This window comes from Protopterus annectens, chromosome 5.part0 (genome assembly GCF_019279795.1).
Source record: "Protopterus annectens isolate FY-2018-M chromosome 5.part0, PAN1.0, whole genome shotgun sequence".
Classification (NCBI taxonomy): Eukaryota; Metazoa; Chordata; order Ceratodontiformes; family Protopteridae; genus Protopterus; species Protopterus annectens.
The window spans coordinates 1,336,357,858-1,336,385,592 of NC_056735.1; the positions used below are offsets into that span (position 1 = coordinate 1,336,357,858).

Below are 27,735 nucleotides of genomic sequence, written 5' to 3' on the forward strand. Positions count from 1 at the left end.
AAACCTTTGAGAAAATTGCTAATTACAGACTAAATTTAAAAAAACAAAATATTCCTCTAAAGACACCTACACCTTTTTCAATGCTACCATTGATAGGACGAATAAGGACAGAAGAAAGAATAAAATATTTGGGGATTGACTTTTCAACTGAAAATAGAGAATTTTTATCAACAATATTAAGGCAACTGGAGACCGAATGACAATGGATTTGAAAAGATGGAGTAAGTTGAAGCTACCGATGATGGCAAGAGCAGCGATAATAAAAATGCACGTTTCCCAGAATGCTATATATTTTAGAGCAGCACAACTTAAAATCACGAAATCCTTTTCAAGCAATTTCAGATAGGACTGGGGAAATTTCTGTGGGAACCCAGAAAACGAGAATATCCTATGAAAACTGATGGCTCCTAAAATGAGGGGGTTGGATTTACCAGATTTTGAGATGTATTATACAGTGATTCAGGCCAATAGGATTTTAAGGGTGTCTTACTTGGATAGTGAAAATAGAAAATGGATACCCAAATGGGTACTGCTAAATTATAAACATATAAAAGGGAAGAGAATTAATGTTAAAGCTGTACCATTTTGAATATAAAAACATTGAGTAAATATGAGTTAATGGAACACATCAAGGTATGGGCAGTGGCGACTCAAACTCTGTTTGCCTCCTTGAACCTTTTAAAATATATGATGATGTTTCAACCGTTTGATGGAAATCCTAATATAACTATTGGTAATCAACTGATAGACTTAAAGAAATATCCATTTATTAAGGAATTAACTGTAAGGGATTTATACCCCTTCCTAGGAGTAGCAGTACATGATATCTTAAAAGAGATGAATCTTCCCATCTCTTATTTAATTATAATGAGGCAGTTAAAAGATTTGGCCATAAATTATTTTACCAGTTCTGAAATAAAAAAAGAGGAACTAGTTATTTCAGGTCATCTGTGGGAAGCATTGCAACAAGATAGAAAATATAATAATCATATTCTGTTATCCAAATACTGGAGAGAGAAATTGCCATCCCTAGACGACAGTAAAATAGTAGAGGTGTTTAACTTAACATTAAAATCCGTATCACTTCAAAAACTGGTCTTTACTCAATTGATGATATTTAACAATGCATATTATACCCATCTTACACTTCATAAATTTGATTCAAAAGAGTCACCTAAATGTCCACAGTGTGTAGATCAGACAGCAGACCTGTTACACATGTTCTGGAGTTGCAAGTGCATTTATAAATTATGGAATTCTTTAAAGTTACAACTACAAAAAATGGGTTACCAAAACTCAACACTCTCCTGGGAATTTCTGATTTTACATATTCCACAGGAGAATTTGGACAAAACAAAAAAGATTGTAATTATGAATATTAGTTTACTAATGAAATTATATATAGCCACAAATTGGTTGAACACAGCACAGGTGTCATGGCAAAATTTCAGGCTGTTAGCGATTAAGCATATATTAGCGCACAAATTGTTAATTAGAAATAATAAGAAAAGTATAAACAGCATAAAAATTTGGGAACAAATCTTTAATATTATTTTGGCGTAGTGGTTCCTATCCACTTTCAGTCAGGACATTCTGTATGTGTACCAACACATTCTTGGATTAGATAGAAAATGTAGAAATAATACAAATTATTGGCTTGAGTTGGTTTATAATTGTCTATGGTAGATGCTTTTATGTTTAATTTTTTGTGATTTTAATTTCCTGTACTTGGTTAAAATAATATTTATTCTGAATGTATTATAGGGAAATTCAAAATGGAACTAAAACATTGGAAGCAATATTGTACATAATGTAAATAGTGTGTGAAATGTATAATGGTTTGGCAAAACAATAAAAATGATTATTGAAAAAAAAAAAAAAAAATATATATATATATATATATATATATATATATATATATATATATATATATATATATATATAGATATATATATATATATATATATATATATATATATATATATATATATATATATATATATATATATACAAATATATGAACAGATATACATGGAAATGCCAACAACTACACATATATGTATATGTCCACATATGCACATCAAGTTACATATATGTATGTAGATATATGTCTCCGTAGGTATATATGGACATAGTTAGAAATACATAAGCAAATATATATACCCACAGATGTATATATGGCCAAACATCTGTAGATACCAATGGTAGATGAACAGAAACATATATGTCCACATGTACCGTTAATGGGCCTGAGAGGCCCCAAACAGTATACATCAAGTACAAATTTGCCCAGCCAAACATGTCCGCCCTGCAATACACTACCAAGCTCAATGCATTGTATGTCTGTCATTGAACTAGGGAATTAAATTAGCCGTCTGTTATGTTTCACATGGTGACATCACATACCACTCTCCCCCACCAACTAGGCGGGCCGAGCAGTACAGGCCCATCCAACCCAGGCCATCCCCAACCCATACATGTATAACCCACAGTTTCACTTCCCCCCCACCTACAGCACACATGCAGCCACCATTCCTACCCTGGTTACCGGCCCTTAGCTACCACACCACCACACATTCCCCCCACCTCCCTTGGGACCCATCCCATATGATGTTCTGACCCAAGTATTCTAGGTGTGGCACATGCCATAGTCCATGCACATAATCATGGGTACCTAAGTAACCCTGGGTGTAGACGAAGGTTGAATAACCAATGTTCAGGTTGTCCCGCATGGGACAAATGTGTTCCTGGTAGTAACAATAGATTTCATGTGTGACTCGGTGTACACTAATGGATTTAGTTGTAGGTATCACAAAGCATACATGGCACACATGGTTGGCCGGTATGCACACGAAACACAGTATCCAGCAATACCAGTCAACATTACAGGATATGTCGCTAAATATGTACAGGTATGTGTGTTTGTATATATACCCATAACTAAATAGATATATAGCTCTTCCTCTCTGTAGTACAAATGTATACATACATAAAAAACTGAGGGTAATGCTACTCAATGCCAGAAATCTAAACTTCAAAATGCACACACTCAAGGCACTCCTCAGTATGGAAAAAAATCGATATATATGCAGTAGCAGAAACCTGGTTTAAGGCTCCAGAGAGCACCCCAGCATTTCCAGGCTACAACTCATACCATAAATTTCGGCCACAAAACCCGTACTGAAATACAAAAGGCGGGAGAGTATCCATATTCATCAAGGATGCCCACACCTCCAGGTTAGTGGCACAGCACAATGCTTTATAGATCATCAGTGTCAGACGGAATAACGCACTTGTAAGCTGGTTTAAGCACAAGTAAGTAGTAGTAAGCATATATAAGCACTAGAAAGCGTGTTTAACTGTGTTTGCATGGGGGTAAGCATTACCTACACAGAATAAGCAAAGTAGAAGCTAACTGAGTGTTAGAAACTGTAACCGGAGGTTAGCGGTGCTTAGCTCCACACAAACCCACACACAACTGCTTTAAAGTGCTTTAATCACTCAGTATCCAACCACCAGCGTTCTGCACCACCACCAAAATAAACAGCTCCTGCAGGGCTCAAACCAAGTTCCCTGCACACTATAGACAAAGGGATTTACCACTAAGCCATCACAGATACAGAGTAATTCAATGTTGTCAGAAACATATCATCCAGTCCAGTCATGCAACAGTACAGAGAATGTATACCAACATCTAGATGTATGTGTGTGTAGATATATTAATATCTAAACAGATACAACATATCTATATATATATATATATATATATATATATATATATATATATATATATATATGTGTATATATATATAGTTCCACAACTATATATATATATATATATATATATATATATGTATATATATATCAATATATATGCACAGATATACATGCAAATGCCTACTTTGACACATATATGTGTCTACACTTATATGTCTACATATTCACAGCACGTTACATATGTGTGCGTAGATATGCATCTTTGTAGGTATATACGGACATAGTGATATATATGTTAGCAGATATGTATATCTATATAGATATATATGGTCATACATCTATAGATAGCAATGGCAGATTAGCAAACACACATATGTCCATATCCACTATTAATGGGGTTGTGAGGCCCCACATGCTATATGTCTTGTTTGAATAGGCATCCCACCCCACAGCCAAACACATCCGCCCTGCAGTAGACTACCAAATGTTGCAGATCCCATAACCAGGACCTGAAATGACATGGCCACAAGATGTTAACACTAAGCCATCCCACCTGTATGATGTCAGGCTGGTATTGTTAACATATCACGCAGTACAGTCTGCTTCCCATAGGAAATGTAATATGTGTAAGCCATCAACATCCCCAGGATACAGATACACAGACACAGATATGCAGAAACAAATATATATACTACACATATGTAATCATATCTATATGGCTATCTGGATAAGTATATGTACATATATTTCCACCATATGTTCTGGACATGGAGTGTAGCCCTACCTCAGCCCCTATAGTCCCAAAGACGTAGTGCAAGAGGATGTCAGGTATGTATAGCAGGTATATTAGTAGACTATTGCTACTGTCACTGGGATTGTCTTCACAAACATGGTGTGTGTGGGAGTTCACATCTGCTGATAACATGTGTGCCATTGGCTACTGACAGACATCCTAAGGACATCATTGTGAAGTACCACTGCTAGCATGTAATGCCCCTGTGGACTGCAAAAGAAAAATTGGCCAATATATGTGGTAATTCTGACACACCCTGTACAGTCCAGAGGAATACACATAAGCCTTTAGTGCACAACATGTGTACCATGCCTGACAATATGGATGTAGACAGCCATGTAGATGAGTATAACACATAATGACTGGAGTACATTTGCCACCATAGGTTATGCATTCACACACTCATGTCTGGCCTGACACATAATGACAGCTGGTACATCCTCATATGTGCCACTCACAGACTGACCCTGACCCTGCATATACTGGGCTGCTACACAGTTTGGTCAGATGGCTGTCTGTGGTATGGGACATGTGTGTGTATGGCCCTACAAACATGTATGCCAGTATGGTACCATACAGTGGGGCAGCATGTAACATCAGATAAGAGGGGAACTAGAACAACAACATCTACCACAGTCTGTACACAGGCTACAGTACATATTAACAATACATACTATCGACATTCACCATAAGTACACAGATCTCAGTACTGTACATACATCCACAGATTGTCCAGGTTATGTCATGAAATATAACTCCTACTGTACATAACATGTGTAGCAGTCTGATATATCACTGGCTTGGTATCAGATATGATGACACTAATTATGGTGTACAGCACATATGCACCACTTCCTGCATGACATATGTACAAAGGTTGACAGAGGTGTGGCTGGGAGCACTTACACAGGGCCAATATTGACATGTTGCTGTGATAACCTCTTACATTTACTGTTGTAATGGGGTTTGTTGCAACATATGTCCTATGAGGATATGAAGTGAGTAACTGTCATGGCCTTCACCATCTACAGACTGCAATCCTCACACTACCTTCTGCTGTCCACAGATAGATGCGCCGTGAATAACATATGAAACCAAAGGCACAACACTGCCCATTCTGCAAATGACCCTGCAGATGGGGATTCCTCATAAACATGGAACTGACATGGCAGGTATTGAGACATGTACAACAGCCATATCCAGACAAACACTGTGAAACCAACATTACTCCTAATGCAGTATAGCAGCACATACAGTCTGTAGTCAGGTCTGGCACTTCCCCCTCCTGTTTGTTGCCCTATTTCCACAGTGTATGTTTATAGTGGTAAATCCCCAATCCATCTGAGATGCTGTTTGCCAAACAACAGATCTAGTTCCTGCTCACAGTGAATGAAAAGGGACAACACCACCATGATGTTCCTAGATATTGGATTATGTTTCCATCCAATTGGCTTTGGGAATGTTACCACAGCTGTTCTACATGCAATCAGCTAGGGGAGGGCTGCAATTTGTGCAGAGGCCATCGGCTGATCATGAGCATCACTTAAAATACACATGCTTCTGCCTAAGCAAAGCAGGTGTGGGTCTCTACAGCCACCAAAGAGGGAGTGGGAGAGGCAGACAGAGGCAAATACATGTCAAGGAGGGATGGGAGAGTAAAACTGAAGCATGTTTGTGTCACACACCTACCAGCACAGCGTATCAAACCCCCGACAACTATGCATTGCTATCACAGTTCGATGCAGTTATTGGATGCACCACATGGGTTACCTGTTGTGGAGCACTCAGAACATATATGTGATGGTGAGTGACATCTGCAACAGGGATACGGTAGCTATATGGTAAGTAGCGTACATGTGCCTGTCTGCATGAACAGGTGCCAGTGTCAACACAGCCACAGTCTCACAGGGACGCACACACATTTACACACTTGGCACTGTCAGGAGTACAACTCATCAGTAGTGGGATTGCCACAACATATCACTGTGCAAGTATCACATGCACCACACGGGTCATACAGAGGTTGTATGGGCAAAGATTATGAGGAGGTGTCAGACATCAGACAGCATGCTTCAGTATGCCCATGGGGGTTGTAGTGAGTGTGGATGTGGACATACGCACCATACAATGCACACACAAACACACAGGGTGCCAGTACTGACATGCATGGGTGCATGTCTGCATGGGTGTGTGATGGTCGACTGTGTGAGTAGGCTACAAGGGTAGACGATGGGTATATCTTGGCATCAGGCCACATGATAATGGTCTGCATTGTGGCACAGGGCTGTAGTTTCTGCATTTGCCCACACAGGTGGGTATTGTATCCCCCATCCAGTCACCTGGGTGACTAATGTGTGTGGCCAATGCTGTGCATCGCTTGCCATGTATGTGTTCCTTAGTCCATGACATGGATGATGTCTAGGATGTGCACACTTCCCACATGCATATACAGTGACATGTGGAACTATACCTGGGGTGTCTGGCCCATGTTGTGAACACAGATTATCATCAGATGTGCCAGTCTTGCCCACCTGTGGCAGGGACTGGAAATGGACAGCAGGTTTACCCTGCACCTACATTGATAGCATACTAACAGCATTCCCTGGTGTCAGTGGCATCTGTCCATACAGGGCGTGTTGTCAGGCATGGTATGTCTGTTGTGGGTCACATGTGAAGGCACCACAGGTGGCGCAGGTGTCCATTGGGAAACATGGGGGAGGTGCACTCTCTGCATGTACGTGCATATTGGACAGATGGGGAGGGTGACATGCCCTCTGTAGCCCACTGCTATCACTCCTTAGTTACTATCAGTGGCCAATATGTAGTGTACTACCCACATATTGGCTGTTGCGTAGGCATATGTGTGTTTGTGTGTGTGTGTGTGCGTGTGTGTGTATGAGACATGGGTGAGAGTGTGCTCAGGGTAATACTGGGGTTGCTAACTCTGATTGCCTGGCCTTGATGTCATATGTATGGGCATGGATATGCACCCCAGGCTCTCAGCTATTTCACAGCTGTTATCCCTGTACAGTGGACATTGTGATATGTACTAGGACCCAGGTGTCTTACACACACACACACACACACACACACACACACACACACACACACACGCACATACGTCATCTCTGGGAGTAGAACCCCTACCTAACTAGTTTATTGCACTACAGCACTACGCAGATATAATACACGCCACTGACATTACTGGAGTATTCCTTCCTCAAAGGTGTATTTCACACTGAATGACATCAGCAGTATTGCCAAGGTAGGCCATTTGAAATGTACTGCAAGTGACTAGCCTAAAATGCATTGCTCCCTACACAGACAGTGTGACAAAACATCCATGACTGACATGTGTGGGTATAAAACCCCTGACAGAGGTCTATATCACACTACAGCATGGAGCTGTTATAGGACGCCCCATGGAGATTTACTGGAGTACACTTTCCCCAAAGGTGCATTTCACAATAAATGACATCAGCAGGATTACCAAAGTAGAGCATTTGAAATGTACTGCAAGTGACTTGCCTATGATGCATTTCTCTGTACACAGACATTGAAACACACACAAAACATCCAGATCTGCCATGGGTGGAGATGGAACCCTACCACAGTTCTAATTCACACTCCAGCAGTACGCAGCTACCATATGCACTATAGAGATTACTGGGCTACAACCTTCCCAGAGGTGTAGTTCTAGGTGAGTGACATCAGCAGCTTGCCAATGTTGAATATATGTATTATAAGGTGTGTGAGTACCCTAAAAGCATTGCTCTCTACACAATCAGAGACAGACAGATATGCACACACACACACACACACACACACACACACACACACACACACACACACACACACACACACACACACTTGCCAAGTCTGGGTTTAGAACACCTACCTAACTACTTTACCACCCTACAGCAGTACGCAGTTACAGGATGCACTACAGAGATTGCTAAGCAACAACCTTCCCAGAAGTGTAGTTCTAGGTGGGTGACATCAGCAGCCTTGCCAAAGTTGAGTTTATGAACTGAGGAGTGTGAGTACCCTAAAAAGTATTGCTGTATACACAGTCAGAGACAGACAGACATGCACACAAACGCACACACACAGTTGCCAAGTCTGGGGTTAGAACACCTACCTAACTACTTTGTCACACTACAGCGGTTTGCAGTTACAGGACGTGCTAGAGAGATTACTAGGCAACAACCTTACAAGAGGTGTATTTCTAGGCGGGTGACATCAGCAGCCTTACCTAAGCTGAGTATATGAATTGTAAGGAGTGTGAGTACCCTAAAAAGCATTGCTCTGTACACAATCAGAGACAGACACACACACACACACAAATGCACACACACACAGTTGCCAAGTCTGGAGTTAGAACACCTACCCAACTACTTTATCACACTACAGCAGTTTGCAGTTACAGAATGTACTATGGAGATTACTAGGCAACAACCTTGCCAGATGTGTAGTTCTAGGTGGGTGACATCAGCAGCCTTGCCAAAGTTGAGTATACGAATTGTGAGGACTGTGAGTACCCTAAAAATCATTACTCTCTACACAGTCAGATGTAGACAGACACGCACACAAATGCACTTACACAGTTGCCAAGTCTGGGGTTAGAACTCCTACCTAACTAGTTTATCACACTACAGCAGAACACAGTTATGGGATGCGCCATGGAGATTACTTGGCTACAACTCTCCCAAAGGTGTATTTCACATTGGATTACCTCAGCAGGCTTGTCATAGTAGGGCTATGGGGAGGACGGTGTGTGCATGGGCCATAACCCATTCATGTACACGTTGACATGCCACATGTGGGCACACACGGTGTCATATATCACAGGTACATGTATACAGCTGCTAGATGACTACTTCCTTGTACAGTCATGTTGCACAGCTGACACGTGCACCACATAGTCTGTAATACTGACAGATACTGGTGGCTAGTATCTGCAGTGAGTGACATCTCCACATCATGTGTTTGGGGCCCTTTGGCTGTGTGTTGGGTGAGACAGGCCTGGATGGCTCCTTGTCTCAGTGACCCTCTTCCACACATCTATGTATGTCTACCTTTGGCTTATTATAGTGTGTTGTCCTGACATATATGTCTGTATTCCTATCCACTTGTGTGCAAGGCATGAGTGGTGCATACTGATGACTGTCTGCACTAACAACTGCAACTGCCAGATATGTCTGGTCCATTGGTGTTTGCAGTCATGGCCTTCCTGTGTTTCAGTGTGTGAACATGCCCAGTATGACCTTTCGGTATGTAGTAGACTGAAATTACCTTCATTTCTCTAAGTATGTGAGCATGCCCAGTATGGCCATCTGTATTGAATCTGTGGATCATATCCAGGTAGTTTGTGCTGCAGTGCTGACCTTTGCATTGTACACCAACAGGTAGCATGCTGTCTCTGCAGGGTATCCATCAATCATTTGGTTTTGACTGTTACTACATTTCTGCATAGTGGGGGGGGGGCACACCTGACTGTTTCTACATTTCTACACAGGAGTGGGGGGGCACACCTGACTGTTATTACATTACTATGTAGGATGGAGGGGCACAACTGACTATTTCTACATTTCTACACAGATGTGGGGGGGGGGGCACACCTGACAGTTATTACAAAACTATATAGGATGGAGGGGCACATCTTACTATTTCTACATTTCTACACAGGAGGGGGGGGCACACCTGACTATTATTACATTACTATGTAGGATGGGGGGCACACCTGACTATTTCTACATTTCTTCATAGGGTTGGGGGGGCTCACCTGACAGTTATTACATTACTATGTAGGATGGGGGCACACCTGACTATTTCTACATTTCTACACAGGAGTGGGGGGGCACACCTGACTGTTATTACATTACTATGTAGGATGTGAGGGGGCACATGTGAAACATGTTTACATTTGCCATGACCTTACTGGTATGAAAGGTACTCCATTTCATTCTGTATTGTTAACTATCATGTTGACTAGAGGCATACCAGTGTGCTACAGATCATGGCTTTGATTGCCCTACATATTATTGTCTGTCTTCCTATGCTTCAGAACTAACATCCCATTGCCTGCCATGCTGTGGTCTGTCTGTGTAGGCCTGGGGAGGGGGTTCACCATAGCCATCATTGTGGGCCATGCCACAGGCTCTGTTTGGGTTTGTCTACACCTGTCCTGCTGGCTGAGACTGTTGTTGGGTATGTGAACCATCCTGACTGGCATGTGTGGGTCATATGGACACACATGTTGCACAGCACATTTCCTGCAGTGGGTTTTGTCACCCTGTGTAGTACTGGCTACTATGGTGACTCCAGTATCTGTTGCAGATGTCATGGTGCCACTGTGGGTATCAACTGTCTGCTGCCATAACATTCAGCCACCCAGTTCCCTTGCATGCTCACATCCATACCATAGCTACAGGTAACAACACATTCTACTCCATTTGGCAATTGATAGGTTGATTGACTAACAGTGAGGGTGTGCCAGACGTCTGGATGGTGCTGAAGGGCTGCCTATGTCAGATGCACATAGTTCACTCCCTATACATGGTTGAGCACAGGTAGTGTCATATTTGGCATCCTTTTTACTGTATGTGCAAGTCAGAGAGAGGTGTCATTCCCTGGGTCCCTACTGTCTCAGTGCATGTGCTATGCGTTGCCTCTTTGCCAAGGCCAGGGCATACTGGGCAGGCCTCCTTCTGCCTACTGGGGCATGTTCAGTCTGTTCCTCCTCTTGGTCGCTCTGTACCTGTGCAGGCCTTGGCATTGGTGGGGGCCTGTGTGGCCCTGCCCCATTATGTTCCTGCTGCAGCTGTTTCCACAAGATCATATTTGGTAGCATAGCACATACCATAACAATTTGGGTACATGCAGCTGGTGAATACTGCAAGGCTCCATCGAATGTGTCCAGGCACTGGAGCCTTGACCTGAGCATCCCAGACACATGCTCTATTATATGTCTGGCCTGTGCGTGTGCCTGATTATGGGGTTGTTGTTCAGGTGTGTGTGCATTTCTGATGGGTGTCATCAGCCATGGCTCCAGTGCGTACCCAGCATCCCCCACTAGGTGATTGTAGGGGATGTCCACACTGGCAAATCTTTGGTACAGTTGCGTCAGATGTCATATGTGGGAATTATCATAGCTTCAAGGTCAGCTAACACGCATATTCATTATAATGCTCTGGGCATCACAAACAACCTGGCAGTTGATGGAGGGGATGCCCCTGCAGTTGATGTAGGCCCTACCCTGCTCACTGGGTGGTACTTTGATGCATATGTGCGTGCAGTCTATAGCACCCACTACCCCAGGGTATTCTGCTATTTGGTGGAAGAGACGCACATTGCTGGTCAACACCTCACAGGTGTTGAGGAAATATACATGCTCACTGGCATGTGCTGACATGGCATCCAGGAACTGGTGGAATACTCTAGATACTGATGCCTGTGAGATCCACATGATATCCCAAGTTGTGCTTTGGGAGGTACCTGTGGCTAGTATGGTGTCCACTGGGATGGGTTTCCCTCGGTCAGTTTGGTGTGTCAGGTGTGGCTGGCACAGATCAACAATTTGCTGAAGGAGGTCTCTGTCCACCCTAGAGCACTCCACTATCTCCAGCTCATGTAGTCCCTGGTAGGTTACCCTGGGTCTGTACTCTCTTTTCCATCTCCTAACTGTGGGTTGTTCGGCAGCATTCACATCCTCACCACCCTCAGCCTCTTGCACATGTTGTTCTATGTTGCCTGCTGCAGCCCTTCTCATTTTGTAAATTTGTTTGTTAAAATTTCCGCTTGTATACACCGGTGGTGTAGAATGTGGGAAAAAACAGAGGGGAAGGTGTTTGCTTGGTTTATAGTAGTGTTCTGGGCTGGGCTGGTCTGCTGCCTGTGTAATTAGCTGATTCTGATACATTTCACCTGCCAGCTAAGCTAGTTCTCCTTGAATACCTTTCTAGTGCTATTTTCCCTTCCCATTGCCTTCCTGTTTAAGCCCATGTGTGCACCACTCAGAGTGCTCATATGTGCACACTGCTGCTATTTCTTGGTTCAACTTCTTTTTTCTTCCTGTAAAACCCAGTACATGGCACGCACACTCGCTTAGGCTTTGTAAAGAGTGCTAGGCAGTTTTAGACACCCCCCCCAGCTTAGCTCTGCTAAGCTAGGAGCTACCCGAGCCACAGGGCTCCAGTCTGCTTACAGTATGTCTGACACGCCCACCCATGATGTCACCTACCTCCTAGTCTTGCACTCAGCTATTCATACTCTTACACAGTTGAGGCCTGCCTCACATGCTGGGGAAAACGGGGGTTCACTATCCTTCCCCTCATTTGCATAGGATTGCCTGCTAATGCATAGTTACATGTCTCACACTGAGCCTCAACCAATATTCACTGGCCAGGTTGTCTTCTGCCTGCGATTGATTTGCATGGCAGACTACTGATTTTGGTTAGAATGCTTATTTTAGGTTTATTTTATTATTTCCCCCCGATCCTGTTTGCACGCCGCTGCCCTATGCCTAAACAGCTGAGATTGGCTTAACATAAAATAAAGGTTGATATATTTTTTTTTGTATTGTTTGCAATGCCAATGGCCTTATACTTGGCCTTTGGCATGCTTCCTCAATGATATGCAGCCTTTATTTTGAGCTGTCATAGCTCCGTTTTGGATTTTGCAGTACCATACTCGGTTACTAACCGAATACATTTCTGCATATTACTCTAGTTCTGCACGCCCTGATTCCTGCTTCCTGGATGTCAGATTTGCCTCATTTGCATGGCTTTCACCTGCAAATGGGGAAATTTGCATATTGGGAACGTGCAGCACTACTGTTAGAGCGCTCACGCATGTCAAATAAGCACATACGTGGATCGCTCGGCCGCCATATTGGCCAAATTTCCTCATACACTAATCATGCACAGTGGTGTGCAAACTTTTGAGAATCTGGGGGAAGGTATGTAAAATAAAAAAGACATGTTGGTTATTGTGGATTGCTGTCAAAATATCTGTAATTAAATCTATTACAAAACTGTTAATGTGGAATCAAACCACAAACATAGGCTATAAAAAATGATGATAAACTTACAAAATCATGATTTTAATGTCCAGTATAACCCAGACAAATATATGTAATATAGCTGATGCCTTTACAAGAAAATATCTTAAGAAACAGAAGACTGATTTACTGGATAAAGGCTTAGAATTTCTTCTTATTATTCTGCAGCTCCCAATGTCTCTTAACACAGTAAATTAATTTAACATATGTATCATAGAAAACAGAGACAAATGACTGCTGAAAGAAGCTAGCCATCATAATTTAAACATTAGAAATGGCTGAGCCATCTGAAAAAGTCCTCTTCTAGTAACACAAAGATAAGCGTTTTTGTATTCAAGGTCTACTGTTTAATGTAGACCAACCCATTCTTCCAAGTCCTGTGAAAAAATAAATATCCATAAGGCTAGATTCCAAAATGAGTTAGGCATGCATTAATATGTTATGTTGAGCAATTATTCCATAAAGCAATTCTAAATTGTTAGATTAGAACAACAACAATCATTCATCTACTTGCTTAAGTGAATAAACTACCGGAAACTTCAACAAGGTTTCTTTATTCCTCCGACAGGGAGGGTATCAGAGAGAGAGAGAGAGAGAGAGTCTCCTAGATCTAAAAACACAGCAACACAAACAGCACCAAACTACAGATAGTAAACTGGCTTCAATAAGGGCTGCCCCTTTCAAAGTTCCTCTTGTCAGAGGAATAACTGGTAAAAACGCTTCCACAAAACGCACTTGTAAATATCAAAAAAAAAAAAATATATATATATATATATATATATATATATGTATATATCTATATATATATATATATATATATATATATATATATATATATATATATATATATATATATATATATATATATATATATATATATATATATATATATATATATATTAACACAAAATAAAACATGAAATTACATTTTTTATTTATTTATTTTTAATGAATTTATTTTATAGACTGTTTGTATATATATTTTTAGATTTTATATATTTATATATTTAATTGTACCATATCCATATCGAATTATATATACATATAGATATATTTTATGTAGAATTAAATTATTTTCATTTTTAGCTTTAGTCATCCTGCCTAATTGTATTATATGCTTGGTTAGAAAGTAAATGTTTGCCTGTTTTGCACATTTTTCCCACTTGGTGGCAGTATTGTCTATGGAATGTTACATATACTGTGTTGTATTTATATGGAGAGTTATTTATATACTTGTTTTCCTTATTCATGTTCATTTTCAATTTCTTTAAGATGATTGGATTATATATCAAATGATTTCATCTCTGTAAGTAGTGAAAAAGTCTGAGTTCTCAGAGAAAGGTATCGTCTGAGTGTTGGTTTTAGCAATTGCAAAGTTATGTTTACATATTAATGAGTTTTTCAACTTTTAGTTGTTCCTATTGGATATTTTAAAAGTTAATGGGAGTATATATAGGGATGTTTGTAATTTTAATGTTTGTCTGAAGTCTGATGAAGTGTGCATTAAAGAGATGAAAAAATGTGGCGATTCGTTAAGCGTTTTGCATTTGTATTTTATTGTACTTGATAAATACAGTTTTTCAACGGTTGGACGTCCTACTCTCCTTTACTAACACTATCCTTCAACATAAAAACAAGGGCTATCTCTCCTCTGCTACTTTCCTAGACCTATCTAAAGCATTTGACATGGTCCCACACAAACAACTTATCTCTGTCCTCAATAACCTATCCTTCTCACAATCAGTCACCAAATGGTTTCAGAGTTACCTGTCTGACCGCCACCAATCCATTGTATGGCAGAATGACATATCTCCCCAACTACCTGAGTCCATAGGGGTTCCCCAAGGATCCATCCTTGGACTCCCACTCTTCTCTGTTTTCACCAATAATCTAGCCTCTGCCACTAAACATTGCACACTCATACAATATGCAGATGACTCAACCATCATCTGCTCAGCCCAGTCCCTACCTAAACTGCAAAAAGTCACACAGGAAGCCTTTTCCTCTGTTGAAACCTGGTTATCCAATGCCCAATTAATACTCAACCCAAACAAAACTAAACTACTCATCTTTCAACCCACCAAACATACTCAAAACAACTATCACTTTAACATCACAGCAAAGGACAACACCACTATATACCCAACTGAACACACGAAATTGCTAGGAGTGGAAATAGATAATAAACTAAAATTTGACATTCACATATCCATGACCATAAAAAAAGTCCACAAAAAACTAGGAGCATTATACAGAAATAAGCAACTTCTCACCAAAGCAGCAAAGATTTCAATAGCAAATTCCTACCTTATCTCCACCCTACTTTATGCCTCTCCAATATATACCAACCTAAGGCAATGCGATCTAAACAAGCTAGAGACCTGCTACAACAAAATCGCCAAATTTGCCACAGGGGAATCTTACCGTAGTCACCACTGTCTCTCACTTTCTGAACTGGGCTGTCTTGAACTCCATCACCTCCTTCAGTGGTATCAACTCACTTGCCCACAAACTAGTAAACCATCCACTAAATGTCCCATCCCTCCAGAATCTACTCCAACCCTATCGCACCACTAGACCACTAAGATCCAGCAACAAAAATCACTTGCAGATCACTAAAGCCAATAACTCTGCTGGTGAAGCACTATTCTCTTGCACCATAGCCAAATTATGGAACTCCCTCCCACCCACCATTACTTCCATACCATCATGCACCCACTTCAAAACTTTACTAAAAGCGCACCTAAAAACATGCTGGCTATGCCCTTGCAACTCCCACTCTAATATCACCCACCCCATCCAACCACTACCTTTCTTTCCACTCCACTAATTACCTTGATTATAGCAAGCTCAGATGCTCATAAGCCTAGTACTTATTATACAGCAGGAACTTCTTATTGTAACATTTGTTAATGTCTGTTATGTACTTCACAGATGATTCTAGTTGTCTGCTGATATACTATGTTCTTCATCTGTAAATATGTTGTAAGTAATTGCTATGTAAATTGTTAATCGTTATGTAATCCAATGTAACTACTGTCTGTTCATTTTAACTTTGGAGCTTTTCTCCCCGGGCCTCCGCTGAAAATGGACCTACGTCCAGTCGGACACTCCCGGTCAACAAATATAAATAAATTAATTAATTAATTGGTTTACCTCCTTCAGTGTGTTTGGTGGAGTTTTAACTTTTACATTATGCTACACCTGCTGGCATTTGTTTGTACGTGTGAAAGACGTCACTCAAACAAGTAAAAGGTTAGCATCAAAGGCAGACTGACCCTGTCATAATACATTGCAGTGTGTCACACTTTGTGGCTTCAGACAAGACTAACAAATTTAAAAGAACAAGAATTATAGAATGTAGAACTGGATAGCAGTTTATGATTATTTGGAAAATTGGAAAGAAATGTAGAATATGAAATTGAATGGTAGTTTAGAATTTCCAGCTTTTTGAGATGAAGGCATAATATACAACTGCAACATTCATATCCCCTTTTCTGACTGATGGCAGCGTATGTATTTATTTCATAACTGATTACTCAATTATTATATTAAGAACTTAAGGAAGTCAAGAATTCATCAAAGGATAATGTAAATAAAATATAATCTACAATTACATGATAGAGTACTGATCCATTTTCCTGTCTTAATGTGCGCTCTGTCTATAAAGCAGAACTGAAACCAGAAATGCATTAAAAAGATAAAGCAAACTAAGTGGCATCTGAATGTTAGAGTACAGATACATGTTTATGTCTGCTTAGTAAGTTTGCTCTGTGTATCAATGGAAATTAAATGAGGAATACCTCAGAAAAATAACAGAAACTGAATGACACCTGCAGGTACATGTTAAAGGTCTTCATGCATGTTTGGATTCAACTACATATCTTCAAAACACAAATTCAGAAAACAAAGGTTTGGCAACTTTCCCTCCTATTACACAGATTCTTCTACTCAAAAATTCAGATCAAAGGTATTCAAGTTCCAATAGCAATGCAAGGGAAATAACATTTTCCAAAATGTTTTTTTTTTCCCTGATAGAAAGCCCCTTCATGCCTCTTTCATGTGAAAGAGCAAGCATTAAGCCCCCCCCCCCATAAGCCTGCTTCTTGGACAACAAGTGGTTACTGACAGTGTAAAACCTGTCTCACTCTTTTTCCATTAGTCTGCAGGATCAGGCCATATAGACAGAGAACAATCTTATTCATGTGTATCTGGAAAAAAAAAAAACATTAAGCTACTGTTATACAAGCTTGGGACATCTAACCAACTGCCTTTAAGCCCTTTAATCTAGGATACCTATGTTTTAATTCAGGTATTTATTCAACAGCTCATGTATTTCTGAAGTATTCTTGAAAGTTAATGATGCTGATAACTAAGGTAATAGGTAAAATGCAATGAAGGTGGAGGTTTGGCAGAAACTTTGAAATCACTCTATGGTATTTTAATACACACTTCCAAAATTAAAACAGAATCACATATTTCCAAAGTGTTTTATGTTACTTTTATTTCCCTGCTTTACCTGTGTTGGCTGTGATAAGACAAGCAGGCTGTTTTGCAGGTACTAATATAAAGATTATTGGTTAAATGCTATGTTTGGCCCAAGATTGTTTTGTGTAATTTTTTAGTGAGTAACGTTTAGACAGAGTTGTTAGAAGACCTCATTTCACATTTATAAATAAATGTTATATAAAGTAAACTTGTTACCTGTAGATGAAAATTTACAATACAATACCTAGAGAGCTGTTCCTGTTGTAAACATTAATATTTGTTAATATACTCACTGATAATGCCCGCCAGTGCAATCAGCACAAGTAAAGCCAAGCCAAGACGATTCATGGTGAAACTTTCTTTCTTTCTCTCTTTTTGGATTCCTCCTGTAATACAGACCCTGTTTTTATCTGCTTGCACTTTCACAACAGTGGGTGTATCACAGGATATTAAACGTGCAAAGGTTAAGCAATTTCCATTTCTAGGATCTTTCAGTATAGCTGCACAACTAGAAATGAGCAAGCCAGCATTACTCAAAATGAAGTCCTATAACAACAACAGCAATAAATAATATTAACTAAATAGAATAAAAAAATCCTGATGCCTACAAATAGATCATAGCAATTTAATACTAATTAAACTTCACCTCTTCTAAATTAGTGATATTAGTGCTGCTTTAAAGTTGCACATTTTATGATAGCTGAATCTATATGAGGCTGTAAAATTAAGCATGTACTGTATGTGTCTAATTAAATTCCTTATTTTCACAATACATCTAGATAAACAAAAATGATTTATACATTCATGTACCGTGTGCAAAGCTGTCCCCCTCAGCCTTTCCAGTTAATGGAAAGGGGTTGCTATATGTGTATGGTTCTAAAGATGGCTTACTCTGAAATGAATGAAAATTCAGCATCACAGCCTAGTATGCTGTAATAACTTGGTTAAATAGCTTGGCTAAATAGCATGGTTAGCTTGAAACCTGTGCTTGTTAAATTGCAGCATACTAGTCTGTGATGCTGAATTTTTTATACAATATTTTTGATACATTATGTATCTCTTTATCTATGAATTATTTTTTCAAATTGTGTTTTTTTAAATTGTGTTGTTGTCACATGACTTGGGGACTGCTAGTCATGTGAATTCTGACCTGTATTTAAATCATTTTAGATTACTTTGTAGGTATTAGTATTGAGGAAGGGTTTTATCCGAATGCTTTGCTGTTTTTATAAAGTGGTTTTCTCTACTGAGGGATCAAGGAAGGACAGGAGAGTATACAGAGGTAGACATTGGTGAAGAAGTGAGATTGTCAGAGATGTAGAAAGCAGTATAAGCAGATGAGGCGAATGGTGGAGAGAGAGGTGGCGAAGGCCATGGATAAGGTGTATGGCAAATTGTATGAAAGGCTGGACACTAAGGAGGGAGAAAAGGACCTGTACCGACTGGGTAGACAGAGGGACCAAGCTAGGAAAGGTGTGCAGCAGGTTAGGGTGATAAAGGATAATGAGGGATTCATACTCACAAGCCAGAAGACTGTGTTGACCAGATGGAAAGACTACTTTGACGGGCTAATGAATGAAGAGAATGAGAGAGAGAAGGGTGGATGATGTGGAGATAGTGAATCAGGAAGTGCAATGGATTAGCAAGGAGGTGCAATGGATTAGCAAGGAGGAAGTAAGGTCAGCTATGAAGAGGATGAAGAATGGAAAGGCTGTTTGTCCAGATGACATAGCTTTGGAAGCATGGAGGTGTTTAGGAGAGATGGCAGTGGAGTTTTTAACCAGATTGTTTAATGAAATCTTAGAATGTGAGAGGCTGCCTGAAGAGTGGAGAAGTGTGTTGGTATCAATTTTTAAGAATAAGGGTGATGTGCAGAGCTGTAGTAACTATAGAAGAATAAAACTGATTAGCCACAGCATGAAGTTACAGGAAAGAGTAGTGGAAGCTAGGTAAAGAAGGGAGGAGATGATTAGTGAACAACAGTATGGTTTCATGTCAGGAAAGAGCACTAATGATATGTTTGCTCTGAGCCTGTTGATGGAAAAGTATAGAGAAGGTCAGAAGGAGTTGCATTGTGACTTTGTGGACTTAGAGAAAGCATATCACAGGGTGCCTAGAGAGTAGTTGCGGTATTGTACGAGGAAGTCAGGTGTGGCAGAGAAGTATGTAAGAGTGGTACAGAATATGTACAAGGACAGTGTTGCAGTGATATGGTCTGCGGTAGGAGTGATGAATGTGTTCAAGGTGGAGGTGGGATTGTATCAAGGATCAGCTCTGATCTCTTTCTTATTTGCAATGGTGATGGACAGGTTGACAGACAAGATCAGACAGGAGTCTCCATGCACTGTGATGTTTGCAGATGATATTGTGAAATGTAGTGAGAGTAGGCAGCAGGTTGAGGAGACCCTGGAGAGGTGGAGATATGCTTTAGAGAGGAGAGAAATGAAGGTCAACAGGACTAAGACAGAATACATGTGCATGAATGAGAGGAAGGACAGAGGAATGGTGTGGATGCAGGCAGTAGAGTTGGCAAAGGTGTAGATGTTTAAATACTTGGGATCAACAGTTCAGAGTAATGGTGAGTGGAGAAGAGAGGTGAAGCAGAGAGTGCAAGCAGGGTGGAGTTGGTGGAGAAGTGTCAGTAGTGATTTGTGATAGACAGGTACCAGCAAGAGTGAAAGGGAATGCATATAAGATGGTAGTGAGACCATCCATGTTATACAGGCTGGAGATGGTGGCATTGATGAAAAGACGGGAGTCAGATCTAGAGGTGGCAGAGGTAAAAACATTAAGATTTGCATTGGGTGTGACAAGGATGGATAGGATTATGAATGAGTATATTAGATGGTTAGCTCAGGTTGGACAGTTTGGAGACAAAGCCAGGAGGTGAGATTTTGTTGCTTTGGACATGTGCCGAGTAGGGATGATGAGTATATTGGGAGAAGGATGCTAAGGACAGAGTTGCCAGGTAAGAGGAAAAGAGGAAGGCCTAAGATAAGGCTTAAGGATGTGGTGAGAGAGGACATGCAGGTGGTTGGTGTGACACAGCAAGATGCAGAAGTCAGGGAAAAAATGGAAACAGATGATCTGCTGTGGCAACCTCTAGTTGGAGCAGCCAAAAGAAGAAGAAAATAGAGCATATATTAGAATACATGTTGTATATCCATTTCCAATATAATTCACATCAATCAAGTTACATTTACCCTGCACACAGAAAACTGTGCCTTTATTCCAAGTCCCACCTTCCATGACAGCTATTTCCTACCAAAATTGTAAAATGAAGTGTATTCTTCTCACCTCAGCCAGCCTGGGCCCAATTAATAGATAGCTGTCAGATTTCAGGAGACACCAAATACTCAGTGAATATCCCTTTAACTTGCACCCTTTCCTTCTTTGTTTTCCTACAGTGACAACTCCCCTTGTGTCATTCTTTCCTTGCATTCCAGCTTCTTTCCTACCTCCTCATATGCCCAACTCTGCTTAAAATGCCTAATCAATCCACCCATCCTTAATCGCTTTCTCTCTCTCTCTCTCTGTTGTCCTTATCTATCTCTGACACCTTTGATGTTCTTCGTGTTTCACTGTTGCAGTCATTATATTTGGGTAATCTGCTGGCAGGTTGCCCTCAGTTGACCTATTAACAAAGTCTTGGGTACTGCATCAGTTGCTGTCCCTTCTTCCATGACATCAGGTCATCAGGGGTATAAAACATTTAGCCAGTGCCATTACATCAGTCTTTCTTGCCATGCGGTGCCCAAAGCAGAAGCAGTTCGCAAGTGCCAGTTGGCCGACTCCTGAAATTTTCGTTTATGAGTTTAAGAACCAAAGTCTTCAACTTAAAGCTAAGTACCCCGTTGAGGAAACTTTTTCTTGCTCCTTACCGATGTCAGTAAAGGTTAATAATTGCATTACTTGTGGAAAGCAAATACCTCATAAAGATTTTCATTCATACTGTATTTCTTGCTTAGGCCCTGACCACGATGTACTTTGCTGTCGGTTTTGTGCATTATTTAATCAGCGCACTATCCATCATCGGTACATTTTTGCCTCTAAATTTTTCGGTTCTCTGTTTAATTATCCAGAAATGTCATCAGTTAACCATTTGACTACTAGGATTCTGAAAAAACGTAAAGATAGACAGAAACGGGCCACCGAGGTCCAAAACTGCTGACAATGCTTCTAAGCCAGTCGCCAGTTCGCCGGTACTCAGTGAGGTGCTTTCGCAGCTCCTGATACCCAGTACTTCTGATTCGCAGGCCTCTACTGAGACCCATTTGGAGTCTGATATGCCGCAAGATGCTTCACCTATGGAACCCATGGATGTCTCTTCCTTGGATGGGTCCAGAGCTACTGTGCAGGCATTGGCTTCTGAGGGTGCATTCAGGCCTACAGACTTGCATATTAAATCAACACTGCCTTCATTACTAAGGCCTAAATCTCGATCCATGTCTAAAAAACTGATGCCCAGGCCACATATTCAGGCCCCTATGCCTAAAAAACAAATTATAAAAATGGCTGAAGATCTAATTACTCTAATCAGGGGTAGTCAACCCCCCCTCCACCTAGAGGCCTAGGGCTGAGCTTGATTATGAATCTTCTGATCAGGATTCTGTTTCTTCTGACTCTTCTAATGACCTGGATTTGTCCATACCTACTTATGAGGATTCTGATGCAGAGGATTCCATTCCCTCTGCTTCCCCTCCTTAGAATTTTTCTTTTGGGGAAACTTTGCATACTTTAAAGGAGCATTTCCACTGGGAAAGCCAGGAATTTTCTGATTCAAAAAAGAAGCTTAGGAATTTCCTTCTTCTACCTCAGCATAGGCCTTTGGCTATACCTCCTGTACTAGACATTGTTGATTATGTTTTCTTAGAATCCACTTTGGCCTCTGATTCTCTGCCTCCAGCTCCTAGTAAACCTGACAGATACTACAGGGTTCCTGAGTCCACAAGTTCCTTTTCAAAAATCCTGTTGCAGATCCAGAAACCATTTCTCAGGGGCCCAAGGGCATTAAGGCTTCTACTGCCAAAGATCCTACACCTTCTGATAGAGACATAAGGGCACTGGATAGATGGGGTAAAAAGGTTTATACTTCTGCAACCTTGGCAATCAGAGCTTTAAACTGCCAGTTTCATATGTTAAAATATCAACATCATATTACTGGATTGCTTAAACAGAAAATAATGTTGATTCCTGACTGTTCGGAAAATAAAGATTTACAGGATTTAATGCATTCTGCTGAACAAGTTGGAAAACATACTTTGCAATGTGGTTTTGATTCTTTACAGGCCTCCTGCAGGGCTGCTTTTACTGGGTCTGTGCTTAGAAGGCATGCTTGGCTTAAGGAGCAATCTTTGCCTGATCATGTTAAAGCTAAACTGTTGGATGTTCCTTTAAATCAGGACCACCTGTTTGGTAATAAGGCTGAAGAAGGTCTAAAAAAGATGGAAGATAAAGCTAAATCTATTGCACACTGTTAAAGATTTTACAGTTGCAGCCTCCAAGATTTAGTAGGCCTTGGCCTACTAAGAATTGGTCCTTTCCAGCCCCTTTCAGATCCTCTCAAGCCAAACCCATACACAACAAAAAACCCAGGTTTTAGTCGCAGGGGTCTCTCAGAACTAAGTAGTGGGGGGCATCCTATTCCAAATCTGGAAATAAAAAGACACCCTCCTATGGTAAACAGTCTCAATGACTTCCTTTTAAAATTACCAAGCATTTATCTTCTAACCGTCCCTTTGCGGGGAAAGATTGCTCTTCATGTAAAGAACTGGGAACTCATAACCCAGGACAAATGGGTTTTAAATATAGTGTGCCAGGGATACAGATTTCATTTCCACACATTGCCAACACCAAATGGGTGGCCAGACCTGCCCCCAAATCAGTGGGCAGAGGCTCAAAAACAAGTACTTTCCCTCTTAAGCATGGGGGCTATTCAACTGGCACCAGAAGAGGAAAAGGGACAAGATTTCTATTCCAGGCTTTTTCTGGTAACCAGAAAAGACAAATCATGGCGTCCAATCCTGGACCTGTCTACTCTAATAAACACCTTTCTGGAGATTCCAAAATTCAAGATGCTGACTCTTCACCAGTTAAAGATGCCTGGCTGGCAACTCTAGATTTAAAAGAAGCTGACCTGCACATCCTAATCAGGGAATCTTGTAGAAGATACCTACACTTCAAAGCAGGCTACTTGCATTATCAGTTCTCTGCACTGCCCTTTGGCTTGTCTACTGTGCCCAGGGTATTCACAAAGTGCCTGACTCCAGTTATTGCATTTTGCAGGCAAAGAAATATTCAAATATAGCCATACATGGATGATTGTCTAATTCAGGCAGAAAACCAGGGCATACTTCTAAATCATCTGGCATTTGTAACTCGTCTGGGGTACACCATAAACGAAAAGAAATCACAAATGGTAATCTGTCAACAGATTACATTCCTGGGTACAAACTTGAATACAACTGCCCAGATGGCTTTCCTCATGCCAGAGAAGCAAATTCATTTGATAACTTACTTCAAACAAGTGACCACAAAAACCCTGCTATCTGCAAGACAAATACAGCAAGCCTTGGGGTTCATGGCCTCCAGCATTCTTCAATTTCCATATACAAGACTGCATATGAGGAAACTACAGTGGTATCTAAAATGTTTATGGAGTCAATGTTGTTACAGCCTGGAAACAATGATTCCTATCACTCCTTGCTATGCATGGAGTTCCTATGGTGGGCAGAGGCCTGCCACCAAAACAAGGGACTACCATTCACATGACCCCCTGCCCCCAAACCCTAACTACAGATGCATCAGACTATGCATGGGGGGCTCATCTGGCAGAGAAGTGCATTCAGGACAAATGGAACCCAAATCAAATGCACCTACAGATCAATCAAAAAGAAATGTTAGCTGTACAGAATGCTCTGACAGTCTTCAAGGACTACATTCTTCCAGGACAACTAATGGTAAAGATGGACAACACTACGGTTATGTGGTACATAAACAAGCAGGGGGTACACATTCCTACCCCCTCTGCAGGCTAGCTATGGCATTGTGGAACACAGCCTTGAGCTACCAAGTGCACCTACAAGCTCAATTCCTGCCATGAAAATTGAATACACTGGCAGACAGACTAAGCAGAAACCTCATGGACCCACATGAGTGGAAACTGGAACTGCAGATTTTCAACATGTTGACAAGTGAATGGGGGAGCCCAGACATAGATCTATTTGCCTCCACTCAGAACTACCAGTTGGACAAGTTTTGCATAAGGACTCCTCAGAAACAAGCCTGGAAAGTGGATGCTCTGTCCTTCAGCTGGAAAAACCTATCAGTCTACACCTTTCCCCCTCTGCCTCTGCTCTCCAAAGTTCTACTAAAAGTCAAACAGGACAAACCAAGGATGATTTTGACTGCTCCAGACTGGCCGTGCCAACACTGGTGCCCCCTCCTGCGCAGTGTGTCACAAAGATATCCATGGCACCTGCCCCAGACCCCTTCCCTGCTGTCTCAGCAGGAGAACCAAAATTCTGCACCCTCTGCTTCCAACATTGAACCTTGCAGCCTGGCTATCACTTAAATTCACCCTTATCATCCCTCAACAAACCTGTGATGGATGTCATCTTGGAGGCAAGAAGACCTAGTACTAGAAAATCTTATGCTGACATATGGAAAAGATTCTGTGCCTGGAACCAATCTTTAGGGATGAGCACAACAGCGCCCAATTTACCTCAGATTTTGCAATACTTAACTGAGATGCTTCACAAGGGCCTGTCTTTTTCCCTCCAATAAAATCCACACTTCAGCTATTTCAGCTTATTATGATACAGAACCACCCCTCTTCTCTCATCCTCTGCCCAAGTGGTATCTCAGAGGGGCAAAAATCTTGAGACCAACCAGGAGAGCTCCTACCCCTGCCTGGGACCTTAACTTTGTTTTGGAGAAACTTACTCTATTTCCTTTCGAGCGCATGCTACTGCAGACTTAAAATTTCTTTCTTGGAAAACAGCCTTCGTTTTAGCAAACACTTCAGCTCGAAGGATATCTGAATTACAGGCCCTTATGGCAGTGGAGCCTTTCATCATCTTTCATGTGGACAGGGTATCTCTTAAGACCAATCCATCCTTCATGCCCAAGGTGGTTTCCAGTGTGACTCTTAATCAGTCCATTCATTTGCCAACCTTCTTTCCCAATCCACAGAACAAAGGGGAACGGATTCTGCATTCCTTGGATGTGCACAGACAACTTAGATTCTACTTGGACAGGACTAAATCTCAAAGAAAATCTGAACAATTGCTGGTAGCATTTGCTGCAGGGGCAGAGGGGAAGGCTATTTCAAAACAAACCATTTCTAAATGGATAAGCCATTGCATTCATTTCTGCTATAAGTACCATGGAAAACCTATCCCCCAGGGGATCAGATCTCACTCCACCAGGGCTGCATCTACTTCTGCAGCCTTTCTTAGAGGTGTTCCTACCAGGATATCCTAGAAGCTGCTACCTGGAGTTGTGTACATACTTTCACCAAGCATTATCATTTACCTTTTTTCTCTAAATCCAGAGCTGGCTTTGCCACTGCTGTATTGCAGGGCCTTATAGCTGGCCCTAATAATATAAACTCCTCCTCCCAACCATAGCTTTGGGAATCTGCCCAAATGGAAGTACTGCAACAGTGAAACACGAAGAACATAGTACAGTTGTGTACACTTACCATAAATGTAGATGTCTGAGCGTATTCACTGTTGCAGTCCTGCTTACCCTCTCTCCAGTCCCCTAGTTTTTTTCTGGCTATACCCCTACTTTCCTTCACTATGCTTAAAAGCCATTTTGGTGTATTTGCTTTTGGTTGGAGGTATACTTTTGTGTTTTTGTGTTTATTTGCTCCCCATTAGGTGGGCAGCTGACATCTGGGGCAAGAAAAACTGATGTAATGGCGTCGGCTGCATGTTTTATACCCCTGACGACCTGATGTCATGGAAGAAGGGACAGCAACTGACGCAGGACCCAAGACTTTGTTAATCAGGCCGACTGAGGGCAACCTGCCAGCAGATTACCCAAATGTAATGACTGCAACAGTGAATACGCTCTAACATCTACATTTATGGTAAGTGTACACAACTGTACTTTCTGTAAAGCCCCTCAGTCTACAACTTTTCCAGTGCTCTGCTATAATTTTTTTAACCCTTCCATTATCAACTGCATTTCAACCCTTTGCTCCCTACTCCATTTATCACCTCCATTTTCAGCTAAAATAGGCAGAAAACCAAGCCATTTGCCATTTTGCTACAGAACCTTCTCATATATATCGCTGGCAGTTTTCTACATTCATAACTATGAGACAAAACCACCACGTGTAGCTGGTCCAGCTTGCATGTTTTACACCTGCAGCATATCACCTTTTCCTATCATTCTGCTTGCTTCAGTCTCAGAGCTGACATTCACCAGTGATGTAGATGTCTCCAGTATATTCACCTCAGTGTCCCTGATTTAGTCACACTTCTTCCTGTCTTCCAAATGTCTACCCACGTTATTTTGTTGTATATCACTTTTCTTCTATAGCCCCTTGTCTCAGTGATTTATAAAGATGCCCAATACATTTATTTACCCGGCTCTTTCCCTTCTCATATTCTAATATCCATCTTCATCTTTTCTGTCTTTTCCTCCTCCTTTCCTCTAGAATCTT

At 41.0% G+C, this 27,735-nt stretch overlaps 1 long non-coding RNA gene across 1 annotated transcript in view; it reads right to left on the reverse strand.

Moving 5' to 3' along the window:
* Positions 1-18,443, reverse strand: part of LOC122802080 — a 33,451-nt gene extending 15,008 nt beyond the window's left edge. Inside the window, exon 1 of the long non-coding RNA XR_006364879.1 lies at positions 18,353-18,443. This is a non-coding gene — a long non-coding RNA (uncharacterized LOC122802080). The remainder of the gene's footprint in view (positions 1-18,352) is intronic.
* Between the last annotated feature and the right edge of the window lie 9,292 nt (positions 18,444-27,735).